General features: G+C 47.5%; 1 protein-coding gene across 2 annotated transcripts in view; it reads right to left on the reverse strand.

The window, feature by feature from the left end:
• The window catches only part of rassf7a (Ras association domain family member 7a), a 30,261-nt gene that overhangs the window by 9,357 nt on the left and 8,407 nt on the right, over positions 1-12,497 (reverse strand). Inside the window, exon 1 of one of the 2 annotated variants that reach the window (XM_079278628.1) lies at positions 9,819-10,229. The exons of the other annotated variant lie outside the window; for it this stretch is intronic. The gene's annotated coding sequence lies outside the window, so the exon portion shown is untranslated. Of the gene's footprint in view, positions 1-9,818; positions 10,230-12,497 lie in introns of those variants that run through there. 2 annotated transcript variants of the gene reach the window in all.

Consider the following 12,497-nt stretch of genomic DNA (forward strand, 5'->3'; position numbering starts at 1 on the left):
TTTTCAGGAAAATCCCAAGCAAGGCGATTGCTTCTCAACACCTGAGCCCTGAGGCTACCTGCAGAGTGCGCTTTCTGGGTGTGTGAGCCGCGTGTGAGCCGCGTGTGCGCACGGGAAGTGCAGTGCTCTGTGTCAAAGGTTGGGTTCGCTTGCATTCATGTACAGGCCTGCATGTGTGCGTGTGTCTGCAAGCAGACATGCTCGTTTAGGCCCGATCGTCACGAGATGTTGCTCCAGTGACGAGTGTGCTATCTCTGCAGCAGCAGAAGCCCAGGGAACAATGGCAGGAGTAAAGGGCAGAGTGTACATCACGCAGCGCTTCAGATCCCAACCACAGACAAGATACACAAAACACAACAAGCAGACACTGTCGTCCCCTATCCGGATCAACAGAGACAATAAGTGCCTGGCCCTGGCTGGTTAAAGTGGACATAATAGCTTTTGCTGTTACGAGGACAATGAACAGTGCCCGGGTGAAGCTGTGTCCTCTGTGCCACTCTGGCCCAGGTTGGGAGAGACACACAAACACTCAAAGAGCCAGCAACGTGCTGGAACCGAGCGGCCGCGTCTCATCTGTCCTGCAGAGACACCATTGTTGTCCTGGTTCCACACTCGGCAGACAGTGGTGCCTCTTTTGTGGCCCCTGGCAACGCTGGGTCGTCTGCCGTGCCACGCCAGCTTTTAGTGACACTCTGCTGTGTTCACATGTGACCACAGATACAACTCGTGAAAGGGTCAACAGATACCTTCTTTTGTCCTCCCTTGCCGCCCGTTTTGCATTCTGTAACCCCCCCCCCCCCCCCCCCCTCGTCATCCAGGGTTTCAGCCTACCAAGTGAGCACAGTGTGTGTGCGCAAGGACCGATGAGACCAAAAAAAAAAAAACAGAAAGGGTTACAACATGCCCGTAGTTGAGCGCGGCACGATAATTATTCATGATGGCAGAAAATGATCCTTTTGCTTCAGCAATTAGAACTGGTTCTCTGTGGGGAAACCTTGAGATGAATCACATGGGTATTCCCAGTCACTGCTTCATTACACAGCAGCGAGAAAAAATGTCTAATGCCAACCTAAACAATTGCTACAGAAGTGTGATACTGTAGTATATAATAAACACACTCTTTGGGCTCTTACTGTAACTTGAATGAGTTTAAAGTGACTCAAAATTTCAAAACGCATTCAAACAACGTATCTGACTCGGGGTTCTATCATTACCAATGTGACTGCTTACATTTGGACAGAAGCATTCATGTGGTGCTGGAAGCCACCAACTAGGTAAAAAGAAAAACCACATCATCATCATTATTAATAATGAGCAAGATTTTGCAGTTGCAGCCCCTGGGCTCTGGAAAGCTTCCCTACATTGCACTTTCATGAACAAGGCTTTGTAGGGTTGTCACATCGTTACTCCCACTACACAAAGTATTGTTTGACTCTTTAACATCTAACTTTAAAAGATCAGAAGTCTTTCTAAAGTATAAATTGCTTCCAGGATTGAACTGTGCTAATCCCTGTACCAAAACACCTGCGCAGGCGAGGGACAACTTAGTACGAGGCAGACACAGACGACATTTGGAGAGACACTTTACATTTCGTGATAACACTGACAGGGCTAGCCGTGTGTCTTTGTCTGCTCCCGATTGTATCTCCGAAAGCGGCGCAATGTTTTTCTAAATTCTCCAAGAGCCGCATAACACCATAACCCATGTAGAAGTCATAATGAGCATGGCTTTGGTGCCCGCGGTCAGAGAGCAGGGAGTGGTGCGCTGGGCACATGAGGAAACCAGATCTCAAATGTGAGGGCTTCTATTGGGCGGTATTAAAACTAAATCACTTTTATTATTTGCTTTTATAGTGTGACAAGGCGGTAAGATGTTGGAAAAACAGGATCGCAGCGGGACGCTTTAGTTCGTCCAGGAGGTGTTGAAAACATCAAACATCATCCTGTTCACTTCGTGCCGTGTGGAACTTGCTCGACATTTTGAAAAGAAAACTGGGTTGTGTGTGCTTTTGTTGCGCTGCCAACATTAAATGTGTGTGCCGACATTGGAGTATGCATGTGTAAAGTTGTGTGTTTCGCTGGGACGGTGACTGTTCTTCTTCTTCTTCATCACAGTAGAGGGCCAGGCTGCAGCCGAATCTCCAGACATGCTGCTTGTTAATTAGACCGAACGGTTGCCTGGATCCCCGCTAACGGAGCTTCACTGAAGCCTCAACACACCGAATGAATAATGCATTTTTTTTTTTTTCAAAGCACATTAATTTGGCAAATATTTCTCGGAAACAAAATCCAAATGCTTGTGACCGACGAACTCTTTGAAAATGCCCCCCCCCCCTGTCTGCTTGTGTCGCTCCTCTATTGACATGCTAATGACTCAGCGCTAAAGGAACCAGAAACAGCACTAATAAGCTTTAGTCGTCATACTTGCGTCGCTGCAGCCTTCAGCCTTCTCCGTTATAATGATTGGCTCGTCCAAGTGTGAAATCTCAATGAGTGGCTCAGCGGTTCATAAATGCAGGAGACACCTTTGCTTCTAAATCAAGGGCAAATACAGGCAGCAGTACCAATTACATGTAAGCGCAGACTTGCCAATAAAAAGGTTTGGAACTCAAATCCCACATCAGCTGGACAAATGGGATTATTCGACCCTTGGCTTCTATATCTCGTGCGCAGTCACTAAACACACACGCTGTGTAACCGCTGTGCATGTCATTGATGATGGAGGAGGGTTTTAAGGTTGATGTCGATTACTGTGGTTGATCTGAAGCGGGCCTCGACATGGCAATTCAGAGTCTGGCCGTCACCTGTGGCTGTCACTTCCACTTCAGTCACACTGTGTAAAACAGCACTTAGTGTGAGAAAAAGAAAAAAAAGAATCACCAGCAGCTCTCACACAGACAGATGGTAACCTGGCCTGAACCGCAAGAGAGCAGGAAATGGAGAAGGCGTGAGAGGAAATGTCTTTATTTAATTTCAGTGTTTGAAAATGCTTAGAAAGTAGTTTTGTTGTTATAACTTTGGAAAAGTTTGAAGAAACCCCGGATCCGTTTGGAATTTCATTTAAGGGCAATAAGGTGCAGTCCCATGAGTGCGTGGCCGCAATAGTTTACACAGCCCTGGCCACGATAAAAACACTTCATTGTTCATCTCACCGAGGGAAAGACTTACTCATACCTGATTTCGGGGCGTGGCAGTTGCCTCGTTCGCTTCAATCCCGGTAACCGAGTGGAGGCGATTACATTAGAGACCGGGGAATGCGTTTGTGCCGACTCATGGAACCGTCCACAGGGCCTGTGGAAGGTCGGGCAGAGCCGGCCTCTACCGAGAGCTCGGCTCAGGCTGAGCGGCTTCACCCTGCGAGTACAGGAGTTTGTATTGTTGATTGAGCCAGAAGAAGAAGGGCTCTCAGACTGCTGATGGGCGCCCATGTGTAATTATATACTCCCGACCTGACTCAGCAATGCTTGCAAGGGAAGGAGGACATTGCTCTGTTCCCAGCCACTCTCGTATGTACACAGCACACACACACACACACACACACACACACATTCAGGCAGAATGACAAGTTACATAGACAGAAGGCAGGCTGACTCAAACTTAAAGATGATTCACTTGGAACTAAAATAACATAGAACTGTAAAAGTGAACCTACTAATCTCAAGGATGCAATTTAAACCGTACCAGAGTGGAAATGAGTAGCCTTAAAATGACTCACACGTTATTTATAGTTGAGGTTTTTGTTTTGCAGGTGCATGTGTGGGGGCTCTCACTTCCTGCGTGCATGTGTCATTGAGGGATCAGGAATGCCACGGCCTTCGGTGTCACAGGTTTGAAGCTAAACTCATTAGTAATTTAAAGGCCGCTTCCATGTCGGCTCATATCAATTATTCACTCCATTTTTCTTTTTGGTATCTCACATTCTCCAAACACAATGCAAAATAGGGGCTCAAATAATGAAAGAACATCAATCGTCCGATCCAAGCAACTAAATGTCACGCGAGTCGTGGAGTTGAAACTCCATCGACTGCAGAGTTATTGAAGGAAGGCTCTTTCTTTGTCAGTGACTGGGACTGGTGTTGCACTCCATGATGCAATGTAGACTTGCCAGTCGTTATCCGAGCTGAAGGGGATGTTGCCATTAGCAAGCCCGAGGAAACATACGTCTGTGTGTTGCTGCAAAGAAAAGTGTCATCCAAGAGAAACTGACGTCATCCGCACACAACTCAGTCCGTCACAACATGTGCTCCAGCGATATATACTAGCCTCAAGCCTGAGGTGAGGCCGTTATCAATCCAGGACAGAGCAGGTGCACATTCTTGTGCAGGGTTGGACCGGTAATATTACAACAAAAATATATACGACTCCAACAGAGAGAAAACACTGAATGAATGTTTTCACAGATGAAAGTGAAGAATTCCACCCAGTTTCCTCCCAAGACATCAATCTCAGGTCACGGACATTACACGGCACTTCCCAAACTACTGCTGTGGCTAACGTGAACCATTCACCTCTGCTTTTGATTCGACTCAAAGCCAAAGCTCCTGACTGTGGCGCTCTTTGAACAACTGCAAGGAAAGTTTGAGTAAAAAAACCCACCGGCTGTACAGATTAACATGTTATTCCATTGCCAAAGTCAGCCTAATATGCAAAACATCTCTTCTCACACACTCCCAATATTTACCTAGGGAGTTTCAACATACCAGGCCCTAGGAGACGGGGACACAGGTAAACAGTGGGAGAGACCGGGAGTCTGCATGTGTGTGTGTGTCAGCCATATCACAGCATGTCAAACCCTGTATGTTGTCTTTTCGTTACCATAAAGGGGATTCATTCCACAAAAATGCTGTTGTCTGTGCTGAGATGAGGTCTAAACTGGGGGGGTTCGAACAGACTAGCACTGTGGAATGTACAACGTGTGCTCAAACCACGCTTTATATAAGTGAAACCTATTATGATAGCAGAGACCGGAGCGCAGATAAGAGGTTAGTTGTTGCAGAAATATAAATAACCCTCGGACACAACACAAGGAAGGAAGAAGATATAAGTGAACATCCCAAAGTGTCTGACCAAAAAGTGAGCAAACACGATTACAAATCTGACCAAAGAACTTGACGCACAGTGTCGGTCGACACCTAAAAAGTATTGAGGATTGAATGTGCTCATTTACAACGTAGAGGAAGTAAAGGGTGGAATCTGTTTGTGTTGCATGTGGACCAGAAGGCTTAGGGTGGGCCTCTCAATAAGCCTGATTTACAGTCTGATAGGGAGGTGTCACACGGCTCTCTCTCCCTGTCATTACTCTGAGGAGGAGCCACGATCACGCTATCAGAGAAGTGTGGGGGGAGGATGTACGGACAGTCAAGAGGAGTAAGAAAAAGGTAGAAGGGCAGGGTGCAGATTTATGGCTGATTCCCAGTATCCTATAGGAAGTCCTTCGGGACCAATACGGTATCTGTCTGAGGGGCCCCTTCACTTCCAGAACGCTGCCTTTCACCCCTCTGACTCAAGATCACTGGGGTGATCTTTGGCAGGGCTACACATGCATGGACACACAGCTTAATACCGACAATGCTGCTGTTGTCGAGTTTAATATGAGAGATGAGTCGGCTGCTCCTCGGGGACCACGAAGAGACAGGAGGGGGGGGGCGTCGGGGGTGATGAAGGGGAGGCTGGACAAGACAGCACAAAGACAAGTGTTTGTTTAAGAGGGAATATTCAACAGCAGGCAGACAGACACAAACAACCCGCCTGAAAACACATCAGAACAACCATTATCTGGGAAAACCTGGAGCGCTTCATGTTCAGTTCATTTGAGAAAGATCCAGGTTTGACTCTGCCAAGGCACCCGGGAACACGGTGAACCTGCGTCTTGGCGCAGGGCCCAGAGTCAAACATGAGCACCTTCAAACCACAGAGAAGCTGGTAACCTGAGGCTGAGAGTACGTCTTATCCGCTCATCTTCACGGACGACAAAAGTGTCCGCTTTGGTCTTTTTTTCCACTGGGTTGTGGGAAGCATGGTAGTCGTGCGTATGCGATCACAAGCACATGAAGTGGCACAGATCTGTAAAGGTAGTGTTTCAGTGTATTAAAAAACTGATGGAATGAAGATGTGCATGAGACACTTCACTCACAGAACTTTGGCCATCTTTAGTTATTTGGTGATATTTCCTGGAAGAAAAACAACAACCCCCATCCTGAACACCGTCACATGCTTCTCATCATGCCCTGGTTCTGCATTCAAAGCAAAGCTGCACGTAACACTATAATTACCAATGCTTTAATATTTAGCAAATGAATAATATGATCTTTCAGAACATCCTACAATGTAAACTTAAAGTTGTCAGGGAGAATATTTTATATATTGCCTTTTCTATTTATTGCAAATGTATTTTTGTCAAATAAATATGTGAAATTATTGCAAGCCCAAACTGCATACGTGCACTTCTGCTCACCAATGTGCGTCATATACCCGAAGCTGCCATCTTCCCGTTTGCTTGTGACGCTTCTAATGTGCTTGATCAAACACGATCTACATCCAATGACAGGAGTAACGTCAAGCCTCTCAGTGTGAGGGACGAGTCTGTCAAATCCACCTGCCTCGCCCCTCTCCTGTCTGTTGATTTAGTATCTCTGAGCCCAAAGGCAGGCGGGCTTTTTTTCTTCCTTGCTGGCGTCTTGACCCCCCCCCCCACGGCCCTGTCCGGGGCCCTTGGCCGAGGCACCATGTTATTTACTGCCCAGAGAGCGCTGTGTGCAGAGAGTCAACACGGCATGGCTGGTTGAGCAAAGGGAGCAACCTGCTGCTCATTCTCTCACACACAGACACACACACACACACACTCACACACACTCACACACACACACACACACACACACGACCGTCCCAGGGGGACTGGCAGAGATGTTTACCGCCGGTACAATCACTACCCTCGGTAGAATTGAGAGCCATGGACAGAGAGAGACAAACACACACAGAGGGATATAAAACCCCAGCAACTACGACCTGCCAGCGGGTTTCAAGCGGTTACGAAAGAACAGGACATGTGAAGCTTTGGGTTTGACGAGGTGACGGAGCGAACACCCATGAAGGCTAAAGTTCAAACTGACAGGACATGACATGACAGCGTTCACTCGGGTGAACTTTACGGTCCGCTGGACTCGTTTGGGAATGGGAACATGCCCTTAGGAAGACTGAGCTCTGGAAGAACATTCTCAGATCAATCTAACCTCTGACCTGCACACCTTGGATGACCGCAGAAAGATTCAGGCTATGGATGTTTGCGCCGCTCAATGACCTAAACAACAACATTCCCTAAAAAGCTTGAATGAAGACAGAAAGCAAGTAGAGTGGCTTTCAGGTTGGCAGAAATCCATTCCCTCTGGGATCAGAAACACATGCTCGTTTCAGATCGGTCCAAAATGTTCTGCAGTTATACAGAACAATGCGTTTTCAGGTGCTCTTGAAAGGGTCTAAAAGATCTAAAAGCAGAACTGCAGAGAAATTCTTTCGCCAAATCCCCTCCGTCCTCAGTAATTATAGCCTCCCAGCTGACAAACAGCAGGTCTGTTGTGTTAGTCTTTACCTCCTCAGATACAACAGGTGAAGTAAGGCCTGTGTGTGTGTGTGTGTGTGTGGGTGTGTGTGTGTGTGTGTGTGTGTGTGCGTGTGCGTGTGTGTAGGTGTGTATAAGTGTGTGTGTGTGTGTGTGCGTGCTGGGCTGAATGCCAGACTCCTTCTGCTAGCCAAGTACATAATACCCTTCCTGGTACAACAAACAGCACCTGGGGACTGAAGCAGGAACGGTCCTATTTCCTAAAAAGTGTCCTGTGCGGAAAATTGAAGACGGAAGACATTTTCTTTGCATCACCGAGAATTTGTACCACATCCTGCACAAGAAAAATGATGATCTGAGATACTGAAAAACTGGGTTGACTTTGGATTGAAAAATTGGGGTGTGAGGGAAGATGAAGGGAGCCGGGGTGCGAGGATGTGAATGTGATGCGAGGAGGACTGGGATCAATCTTATCACTGCAGTGTGCTTTCATCCCTAATGGATCCGACATGAGCAGAGCACAGCACTACCTTCTGTCACATTGCACAGGCAGGAGGAAGGACGCACGGAAAGCACGAGTTGTAGACGGAGCAACGCGTGAGAAAGATAGTGGTTCCAACCAGCCTTCACGAAACCAAAAACATGCAAACATATTATTGCTGTCACACAGCGGTTCCAATTACTTCTCGGCCCCCGAGTGCATCTGTGGGAGTTGGGCAAACACTCTTGATAAGGACGGTGAGAAATTAAGTCTCTTCCCGAAATATTCCCAAGGGATCTCTCTCGGTGTGCATGGGTGGACTTGGCTTTCTTTGCCATGCGAGCTGAGTGACAGACAGACAGACAGACAGACAGACAGACAGACAGACTACTCTAGAAAAAGAGGAGAGTCCATCTGTGTATTCGAGCAGTGAAAGAGCAGTAAAAATAACATTGCGGAGAACAAGGCGCGACGACTCTCAGAGGACACTCGGCTCTCTCCGTGCTGAACAGGCTCATTCAAGTGATAGAAAATGAGAAATATCTCGGCAGCGAGGGGGACACAAAGGGAAAATAAGTGCTGACTAAACAAGGCTTGAAAGAAAAGCTGAAAGTTTTATAACTCGTTCAGATGGCTGGCAAACCAGTATCGTGTGCCATCGGATAGTTGCTTTAGGAATAACATCTTTTGTGCTTCAAAGACAGGGGACATATAGCAACACGTTACATCAGCACTTCTCTGCTTTCCATCGCGCTCAACTTTCCAGAGTTTACTGGTTCAAGGAAACAAATGCACGATACTTAGGACGACTGGTTTCGCAGGGAGCGTGTGGTGTGCAGCACCTGACACAGTTAAATGAGCAAACAAGGAGCAAGGTACATTATATATATATATATATGGGGGGAAAAAAAGAGATAACAACTGAATGGGATTGCTATAATTGAAATAAATGAATGGGAGCCAAGTGAAAGCTGTGATATTATGCTGCATTCAAAGTTTTCCATTTGGTTCTTTCCTCTCTTAACCATTTACTACGATGACGTTATCTCTCTGGAACCAAGTTTATTGTGCGAAACACACAAACGGAGATAACACACGAGGTATGACCGTGTAACTCCCACAAAAAGAACCACCTCACCGGTGGGGTGAGGGGTTTCCAATCGGCGGCTCAGATTGGACCACAAACACAGATCGCTAATGAGCTCCAAGTTCTACTGTCTGACGCATACCGTGCTGGCAAATGTTGAATAAGATGCCGGCCATGCGTAACGATGAGTCAATGTTGAAATCGGCTTGGAGTGGTTTTGTGCATTAGTGTTGGCATTTGAGATGTGTAGAACGTTAACCGTTAAATGAGGCAGGAACATGCTCGTGCCCTGCACTTGTCCCAACACACAAAAAAACATGCAGGCAGGGGCCCGGCTCTCTGACTCAACACTGGGAGTACTCCAAACACAAACTCACCCAAAAAGTGAAAAAAAACACAAGTGCCCAAAGAGTGGAGTTTCACCCAAACAGGTTTGGGTCGTTTTTGTTTTTTTCTTCAAGCAGGAATACTTGGGTGGTGGGTCTGGTGTCAACAGGTAGGCTGGTACACACAGGTACACACACACACACACACACACAAGCTCACACTTCTAATAGCTCTCTTAACACGCATGCTGGAACACACAGCGAAGCCAAAGACAGATGGGCCGACTTCAGAGAAACTTCCCGACGCTGACATTCAAACGGGCAAAGACGCATTCAAACAACCTCCCGAAGAAAAGCTCGTACACTCACCGAGTGAGAGGATTGTGTCCTTCTCTTCTGTGTCTTTAATTCCTCCGTCTGTATTTTACTCTCTCCGTCGCTTTTTCCTCACACGGGAGAGGGGGGGGGGCGTTAAATCCTTTACTTCTGACAAGAGCAGCAGAGCCGGTTGTGCGGCTGGTGTGCGAGGCAGCAGCGAGTGAATGAGGGTGAGGGTGTGTGTGTGTGTGTGTGAGAGAGAGAGAGAGAGAGAGAGAGAGAGGAGTGTGCGAGTCCAGAGTCCTGAGGTCAGAGGCAGTCTGACGTGGTCACACAGAGATATAAAGGATGTCGCGACTTCTCCGCCTTCTCCTCACTGGCTGCCTCAGGAATGCACTTCTCCTGGGTGTCCTCACCACAGCCCAGATCTGAGAGACTGGGATCTCTCTCTGTCTGTCTCTCTCTCGCTCTCTCTCAGAGTCTACACCCCTCCTCCTCCTCCTCTCTGTCTCTCACCCACACAGAAACACCAGTCACTCCTCTCTCACTCTTGTTCTCCCCACCCTTTCTGGCCGCGCTGACGGATCAGGTACCTCCCCCTTTCTCAGGTAGTTGAAAGCTCGTTTTCGACTTTGTCGTCCTCGCTCTGTATCAATTCATTCACTTTGCATTCTCCATTCTCCAACGACACACAGGGGCTGCTTGTGAGATTGCGATAAGAGCGGAATAAACTTGAACTCTTTGCATGCGTGTGCATTTACATACGAGTCTACTGTTTGTACGATCTGCAGCCTGAGGCATCAGACATCCGCCCTCCAGTCACATGAACAGCTGATTACACAAATGAGTCTGTCAGGTGATTTGCTTCCTTTTCCTGGAATGAGGTCATTGTCCGGCAGACCAGGTGCAATTGGGGAGTTTGTGTTTGAGTTGCACACATCAGAGAATGAAGCAAGCTGAATCTGACAAGCCCGGTCCAGAGAGCAACACATGTACAAAACAAAAGCTTAGTCAATTATTAGCACTCAACATTAGATCATAAAACAATTCCACTATCCTGAACCTTGCATCTCCACAGCTCCCACACACACACACAAACAGAGCTAAGGCATGCGTGACCAATAGGTGAGGCAGAATGTGTCGGAGCCTCTCAGCATGAGCCGACTCCTCTTTTTCTATCCATGGCTACTCATGTCGGAGCATCTTTGACCATCTAACTGGTACTTTAACTTGTTTGCTTATTTTCCTTGAGTGTGCTGAGGACATTGGACAATAAATACTAAAACAAATGCACGTGTTAGAATTCAGTGGCAGTTCAAAAGACAGTCGCACAGAGTCAACAGAAATCCTGATTCCAGTTTCAAAAGAACATTCTACTTCCTACTGAGCAGCAGCAGGCCATCGACAATCACAACATCTACTTCATCCCCGTGTTTACTTTGCCTTCGTCTGACGTCAGATTGTATTCTGATCAGACTAAGGAGGACACGCAGTCACCGCGCCTAATAACCATGTGAGCACATCGTATAAAGCAGACGCTCCAAAAAATAGACATCTTGGATTAATTGCATTCATTTGGTGAATTAAAACAGCTTTTAGCCAGCACGAGTCACAGAGGCCCGCTCGGAGTCCGCTCGCATCCATGAGAGCCGTTTCACTGTTCTGCCTATAAAGCAAAAGCTTTCGGCACATCTAAGCTGTGTTGTTTGATAAATCCCTTGAACCACACTGGTGGGGGTGGGGGGGGGGGGGGGAAAGCCTCCTGAGGCCTTGCTTAGGTACGCGAGAGTGAGAACAGGCTGGAGGTGCCATGGAGGAGCGACATTTTAAAAGCAGCAGAGAAGTAAGTACACTTTATGGCTCCTGACTGACCGTTACCCATCACCACCAGGCCCTCATCAGGTTCTGGTTCTCACAAGTCCTCCTCATCCGTTTGAGAGTGTGACGATGGAGAGACAACAGGGCTGAAATCAGAGTGGTGGGGTGAGGGTATTGTGATGTGGAGGATTATCGGCCCAAAAGCACTTTCGAGACTTCTCCCGACACCTTCCAGGCATTCCTCAGGGCACCTCCCACCGCTGTGCCTCCCTCGTCCCACCCTCCCCTGTCAAGCCCCACATATCATCCCTCTTTTTCTGTGACTCAAACATTCTTGCAACTCCCCCTTTCCTCCTCCTCCAACCCCTCCCTCTGCATTCAGCAAAGAAAGCTAAAGAAAACAAAGGCAGGGTCTAAAAAGCGTTTAAAACCAGGCCCTTTAAGAAGAAATCCTCCCCAACTTTGTACTCGTTTACCATTTTGTCTCTGTTGCGTAAAAAGGCTGAAAACGCACCCGACTCCAAACTCCGACTAGCTATTCAACTAGCTTTCAATCTCCACCTGATGAGTTAATACCTCGACAAGTGATGGTAGGTATAAATTTGTCCAACGAGTGGGGCGCCCGCCGTAACTCAACTCAGACGAGACAGGAAGATGGCTCTCGGGCTGAGAAACAGACTGGTTGGGTCTGGCAGCAGTTCAATAGGTTCTGTGGAGGGGCACAGAGTGAGGGGAATACATGCTGATAGTGTCTTTGTTGGCCATTGTTCACCAAGAATGAATAGCATTACGTTGCTGCCACCGCTCAACCCCTTCCCGTTCTGCTTGTTGAAACCCCCACCCCTTCTTCTTCTCTCTCGATTTATTCAGCCTTTCCCTAAAAACAGCCTTCAACAGGTGGACCACAGGTCG

This window comes from Melanostigma gelatinosum, assembly GCF_949748355.1.
Source record: "Melanostigma gelatinosum genome assembly, chromosome: 1".
In the NCBI taxonomy this organism is placed as follows: domain Eukaryota; kingdom Metazoa; phylum Chordata; class Actinopteri; order Perciformes; family Zoarcidae; genus Melanostigma; species Melanostigma gelatinosum.